The 7072-nt window shown below is 31.1% G+C and overlaps 1 long non-coding RNA gene across 1 annotated transcript; it reads left to right on the plus strand.

Annotated features, from left to right (window-relative positions):
- The first annotated feature begins 5502 nt into the window (after nt 1-5502).
- Nucleotides 5503-6419, plus strand: LOC128034787 (uncharacterized). Its single transcript, XR_008190880.1, has 2 exons — nt 5503-5836; nt 5944-6419. It is a non-coding gene; the product is annotated as an uncharacterized LOC128034787 (long non-coding RNA).
- Nucleotides 6420-7072: the final 653 nt, after the last annotated feature.

Below are 7072 nucleotides of genomic sequence, written 5' to 3' on the forward strand. Positions count from 1 at the left end.
ACCTAATTAAAACTTAATTTAAATTACATATATTACATATATGAGAGTGCATATTGACATATCGAGTTCAAAGGATAAATATGTCATAAGTTCATGTACTCTTCAGAAATTTAAATTTAGTTTCTATACTTTTTTGGGAATTTAATCCTTCTACTTTTTAATTTTCAAAGTTCAAGTCCAACTGTTAACACTATTAATTATTTTTTAAAATCTAGGGTCATTCTAATACCATTTTTTAGTTACATGGTTATCATGTAAGTATTTTTTATTTAAAAATGTCAAAACAACAAAATAGACAAAAAATTTAACAAGGACAATTGGATTTGAATTTTGAAATCCAATAATTAGAGGGACGAAATTCTTAAAACTAAAAGTTTATGATTAAATTCTAAATTTGTGAATAATACATGATATTATGACTTATTTTAGCATTTATAGTAAAAATATTTTTATTAATATATTTATAATTGTAATATATACTTTTTTTGAAGAATTTATTATTAAATATTAATATAAACATTTTCACTAATACATGAAGAATACTATTTAAAATTTAAAATGATTTTTAAAATTTATTATTAAAATAATATTATAATATTAAATAAATTATTAAAATAAAAGTTATATTAATTATATTAATAATTTTATTTTTATTAAATATGAATAATTAAATATGTATGTTTAATAATATGAAAATTATAATATTTGATATTAATATTTAAATATTTTAAAATTAAAATTTATTATAATATAATAATATTAGGTTTAATCCAAGTTAATTTAATTTTATATAAAATAAATTAACTCACAAAGGAGCTCTTTTAAAAAAACGACTTATTCTTTTAAAAGGGTAGGTCATCTTACATGATAAAAAGGCTTATTTTCAGTTGATCTATAAGTCATTTTCCATTAACTAAGTTGTTTTATGAAATAAATACAGGAAAATGTAGAAAACATTTTTATAAGTCATTTTTCATAAAACAAACGCACTTTTTATTTCAAAATTGATTTGATGTGACATGTCAAGTAGAATTGTTCATAGGTTAGGTTCATGTCATTTTTGGGTCATCCCTATACATAATGTTAGTAAACTTTATGTTTGTCTAAAGTCGCTCATATTTGTAAATGACTAATCCAAATTCATTTTAAGTCTACCCATATTATTATTAAATAAACATATATTATTTTAAATTTTTTTATTTTATATGATTTTTATTAAAATTTTAAATTTAGAAAACTTAATTTATTTTTTATTATTTACATATATTTTATGAAATATTTAATTTTTGAGATATAAATTACATAATATATCAATAAAATAAAATAAAATAAAAGGTTGGGCTAGGCTTGGGCCTTGACTGTTGAAGCTCAAGCTTGGCCCATATTTTAAATAGGCCTCATTTGTTTATCCAACCTCATTTTTTATGGCCTCGTACTTTTGTCTGAATTCTCTCATATTTCAAGTAAGTTTTTCGGACTTGTGTGAATAGCCCAACCTATGAATAGGTTTAATTCCATGTAAAATCTAAATACTATTTATAAGGGATTTATGCCAGTTCATATAAACAAAATTATCCAAATAAATGTTTAGTTGGATAGTGACATCTAGAGGTGTTTATGAGCTAGGTCTAGGTTGAACCTATGTATGATACCGGTACGCTTTATGTTTGCCCAAACTCAACCCAATCCAAAATATGGGCCTAAAAATTTTCTAAGCCCACCCATTTTTTAAAATGATTAACCCAAACCTGTTTTAAACTCATCGATATTATTTCTTAAAAATATATTATTTTGATTTATTATTTAATAATTTAGATGACTGTTCTTTTATTTAAATTTTAAATCTAAAAAAATTAACATATTTTTTAATGTTTACATAGTAGTATATTATTATATATATATGTTGGGGATCGACCCGATTAAGTAACAAACAAGTAAAAAAAAATTGGAAGAAATTGAGAAATTGAACACATAAATTTAACATGAAAAACTCCTCCAAAGAGGATAAAAAACCACAGGCAAAGATAATTTTACTATAATGACAAAAGAACGAAGAGTACAAAAGATGGAGATAAAAACTAAACCCCGAAAATAAAGAACTCTCAAAATGTAAACATAAAATTCTCTAAAAGTGTTATGAGTTCTAATCTCTAATGGGTGTATTTTCTAAGGTTGTAAAAGAGCCTACTTATAGGCTAAATTCATAGGTCAAATAATAAAAAAATAATCTAGACTAATTAGAGTTTGATTGAAACAAATAAACAGAGTTTAATTGGAAGATTATTTCTCAAATTTAACTAAAATAGGAGTCATACTCAACAAATCTCCACATTGACTCATATTTCCACAACGCCATCTTTGCCAAAGCCCGCCATGGGCCTATCTTGAATTATGCAAGAAATTAACTGAGTCAAATCTGTGCTTAAAAACTAGAAGACTTCTAACCTCCAACTTGTACACTGCCAAATCAAAACTAACCCGGGTCTAATTTTCACGAACACAGCGCCTTAACTTTTCAAAACCTACATCCAAAAAAGAACATTTCTTCAACAAAACGATCATACATTTTTCTCCCCATGACCAAGTTTCCTCCGCTCCAAACGAGTTGACTTCGACTCCGTAACGGACGAGGGACGTTCGATTTCACTGATCACTATAGAACCTTCCAAAATATAAAGACTATCGATCATTTTACCTTTTCACAAAATGAGAGCCCCACAAGACACTTTAATGCCGCTTGACTCGATGTTGATTTCTGCAACCTTTCGAGTCTAAAATACTCAATGAGATGAGATTCTTTCGTAAATCAGGTACATACTTGACATCTGAGAGTGTCCTGATCGTCCCATCATACATCCTAAAATTAACAATACCAATACCAATTACCTTACTGGATGAATCGTTTCCCATGCGCACAACTCCACCTTCAACCGAACTGTATGTGAAGAACTATTCTCTATTGGGACACATGTGGAAAGAATATCTCAAATCTAGGATCCACTCAGACGTAAGCTTGGAGTTATCGCTCGTTGACACTAACAAGAAAACATCACCGCTTTCATCAGCCAAATTAGCACCAACTACATCTTCCTCGTTACTCTCAGCAGTTCTTTTATTTCGTAGTTTATAACAATCTGCTTTAATGTGACTTAACTTTTTACAATACCAACACCTTTTGTCTCGCTTCTTTGATGCTACCAAAATGGAAGCTTGCCTATCTGCCTTGCTATCCAAACCAAACTCATTGTCGAGTTTGTCTCTACTTAACAAATGACCCTACACATGTTTGAATGAGAGTTTGTCTCTGCTGTAGTAGCCGAATTTTACCCGGGCCCTAAACCAAATAAAAGCCCAAAATTAAACAGTCCAAAAATCCACTACCCAAATATTTAAGCCCGAAATAAAAAAACCCTAGCCCAAAAAGGTACAAGCCCACAGTACTTAAACATTTTCAGAAACTAGAAAACCCTAAGCCCTTGCGCGCCACTCCTCCTCGGGCGCATCGCCCGCACCTCGTCCCGAGGCTTGCCTAACCCCCTCTACAGCCTTACACCAAAATAACAAGCTCTGCCTCTGTTGACCTCGCTGAAACCTGCAAACAAACCAAAAAAGAAATAGCAAAGAAGCAGTGGCAGAAATGAAGCCAAGACAGTGTAAAACATTTGGCTATAAGAGCCACAAATTCCATGAAATCGACAGTTTTCGAATACAAAAAAAAAAGAGGCTTTGAATACAAAAAAAATATCAATCAAAGGATAAAGAAACTCACAAAGGTGGTCATTTTATTTTTCATTTCGTTTCTGCTTATTTACTTATTTTTTTAAATAAAACAAATGAAAATAAAAAAGAGTCGAAGACTTACCTTTTTCTGCATCAATGCCGTCGTAGGGAGGGCCAATGTCGTCTTCTCCGATGAAAGACGACATTTTTTGGGGTCAGGAATCAAAAAGGCCAAAAAACAAAGGAGGAAAAGGTTTTTTTTTTGTTGATGGGGTTTAAAATTATTTTTTGTTACTTTTTTAACTTATATAGCTTAGCTAAAATGACGCTGTTTCAAGGCGTCCTGGAATGCCCCAAAATGATAGCAGCTGATGGGATATTTGCACGCTGGCCCCTTCCGCTTTTTGGCTTCTTATGATTTAGTCCCATTTCCCTTTTTTTTCCTTTTTTAAGTTTTGCCCCTGAAATTTCATTTTTATTTTGTTTTGGTCCTCTGCAGAATGGCGTGTTTATAGGGCTTGGGATAATTTCCAAACTAGTCCCCCTCCTTTGAGTGCATTTAATTTTAGCCCTTATTCAGTTTTATTAATTAATTTATTAAAATTTGTGCCTAAAAATATGTTTAATTTTCAATTCAATCCTTCTTCTGTTTAATTTCTGTAGCGACCTAAAAATTTGGGCACGGGAGCTAGTCGAAGTAATCATTGAAAATTTGAAAACGGAGTTTCGATTTTATTCAAAAGGGAGTTGCCACCGATCTTTTTTCTAGGTGTGATCGGACACCTAATAAATTCTCTTTTTTCAAAAGAAAAATTATTTTTCAAATTTTCTAAAAAAGAGTCGATTTTAGGTCCACGTCAAAATTCAGAGAAAATTAGGGTTCGGGAGTTGGTTACGCGCGAGGAAGGTATTAGCACCCTCGCGACGTCCAAAATTGGTATCTCGTTAAACGCGTGTTATCTTAATTTTTAAAAATACGAGTTCAATTTAATATTTAGTCGTGATCCGATTAAAACATGAGAATTTTTTTGTTTGAAAACACGAGAATTTTGAGACACAATAACTCTTTTTTTTTGAAAACACAAAATTTTTTTTTGAAAACACGGAAATTTTTGAAATACCAGAATTTTTGAAGCACGAATTTTTTTTAATTTTTCCTTAAAGACGTATCGTATTTGACACAAACCGGTGATATTCACTCAACATAGCGATGACATCATCGAATTAGTGTCAAATTGGTTCAATTTAATATTTAATCGTGATTCGATTAAAACACGAGAAATTTTTATTTTTATTTATTAAAAACACAATAATTTTTTAATATTTTCGGTGTTTTTTTTAAAAAGGGCGTCATGTATTTAACACGAGCCACCGATATTCACCCAACATAGCGATGAATTCTATGACTTAGTATTAAATCGATTCGTTGCCTTATGCATTAAAATGATTTTTCTATTCTAAAAAATGAAATTATTTAAATTTAAAATTATGAAATGAAATAAGCAAAATAATATTTCATGAATACCATAAAAATGCCAATTGAATTAAAAAGGGATAATATTCAAATATTTAGACTAAATTAAAAGGATTAAAAATTTACCAAAAGCCCAAAGTTATGGGCTTGAATTTTGGGCCTTTTCCCTACCTTTTTCCTTTTTCTTTTTTTTTCTTCCTTTCTTCCTTTTTTTTTTCGGCTGGGCTACTGTCTGCTGCTGGCCTGGTTGCTGCTAGAACGGGCTTGGGGGCCTGCTAGCGCTGAAACGGGCCTGCTGCTGGACAGGCCTGCTAAGCTGCTGGGTTGGCAGTGCTATTTGGCCTACTGATATTGGGCCTGCTCATTGGGCTATTTTTTTCTGCTGCTCTTCTTTTTTTTTGGGTTTGTTGTTTTTTTTGGGGGGGTTGCTGTTGCGGGCCTACTGGGTCGGGTCGGTCAATCGGGTTGGGTCGGTTTGACCCGTCTATTTTAGATTTTTTATTTTTTTCTTTCCTTTTCTTCTTTCTTCTTCTTTCTTTCTTTCTTATTCCATTTTTCTTCCTTCCCCGTTCAGCCCTCCTCTTCCTCTGCTTTCACCGACGGTGACCTGCTGACCAGCGACGGCCGGCGGTGGCGCGCACGGTGGTTTCCTCTTCCCCCCTTTTCTTCTTTTTCTTCTTTGCTCTTTCTTTTTTTCACTTTTTTGCTTGTTGTTTTTTTCCTTTTTGCTTCTTGGTTGTTTTTGCTAGGTGTTGGGACGGTGGTGACAGGTGGTGGGCACGGTGGCGCGCGGTGGAGCTACTATTTTCCTTGTGTTTTGCTATTTTAAAAAAAAATTTATTTGTTGCCCGAATCCCCCTCTTTCTCTCATTTTCTTCTTTTAAATCCTTCAATTTTGTCTTATTCTTTATTTTCAGGTGGCAGCGGAGGAGGGGGAGCATGCCCAACAGCCGATTTGGGGTGTCAGGCGTGGAGAGCGGGGCACGCCCGAATGCTGACTGGGGGCATCTTGTCATGCCCAGAAGGACCAAATTGTAAAGGGTGCAAAGTTTCTGGGGCAAAAATGTAATTTTAGGAAAATATGGGGCCAAAATGTAATTTATAGAAAGTTTAGGGGCCCAAATGAAAATTTAAGAAAGTTAAAAGGTCAAAATGTAAATGTAGGAAAGTTTAGGGTCCAAAATGCAATTTTAAAAAGTTAAGGGGTCAAAAATAATTTTAAAAAGTTTAAGGGTCAAAATGCAATTTTTATTTAAAAAACACGAAAATTAATCCGGACAAAATTCAGTGATTACAATTTCACTATTTATATTTATTTATTTATTTATTATGCCTAAGCTCAATGTTATTTATATTATTTTATCTTTAAAATATTAAATCTAGTATTATATATTTATTTATTCATTCACGTATTTATTTTTATATTTATCTATCGGTTTATTATTCATTTCTTATCCTTAAAATTTATTTGTTTATAATCTGTTAATCACAGAATTTATCATCATCATCATTATATTACTTTTTATTGTTATTTTATTTTTCTTTCTTGCTACTTTCATTTGCTATTATTATTATTTTATACTTTCATGTTGTCTTTATCGTATATTCCACCTGTTATTTGTTTATTTATTTCTTTTACCTAATTAATATTAGATTTTATTAGTGGATGCCATTACTTATTTATTGTTTTGATATATCATTGCTTCGTTCATATGGACCATCATTTTATTATTATTACAATCATGTCGCAAGTCGTGTTTAAATATCCACTTTCACTCTATAATTCAAAAAATAAATATGTATAGTTTTAAATATTACATGTATATTTATTCAAAAAAACTTTTGGAAATAAACGCAATATTTCGCGTTTTGAGCTCC

Source organism: Gossypium raimondii, chromosome 2 (genome assembly GCF_025698545.1).
Source record: "Gossypium raimondii isolate GPD5lz chromosome 2, ASM2569854v1, whole genome shotgun sequence".
In the NCBI taxonomy this organism is placed as follows: domain Eukaryota; kingdom Viridiplantae; phylum Streptophyta; class Magnoliopsida; order Malvales; family Malvaceae; genus Gossypium; species Gossypium raimondii.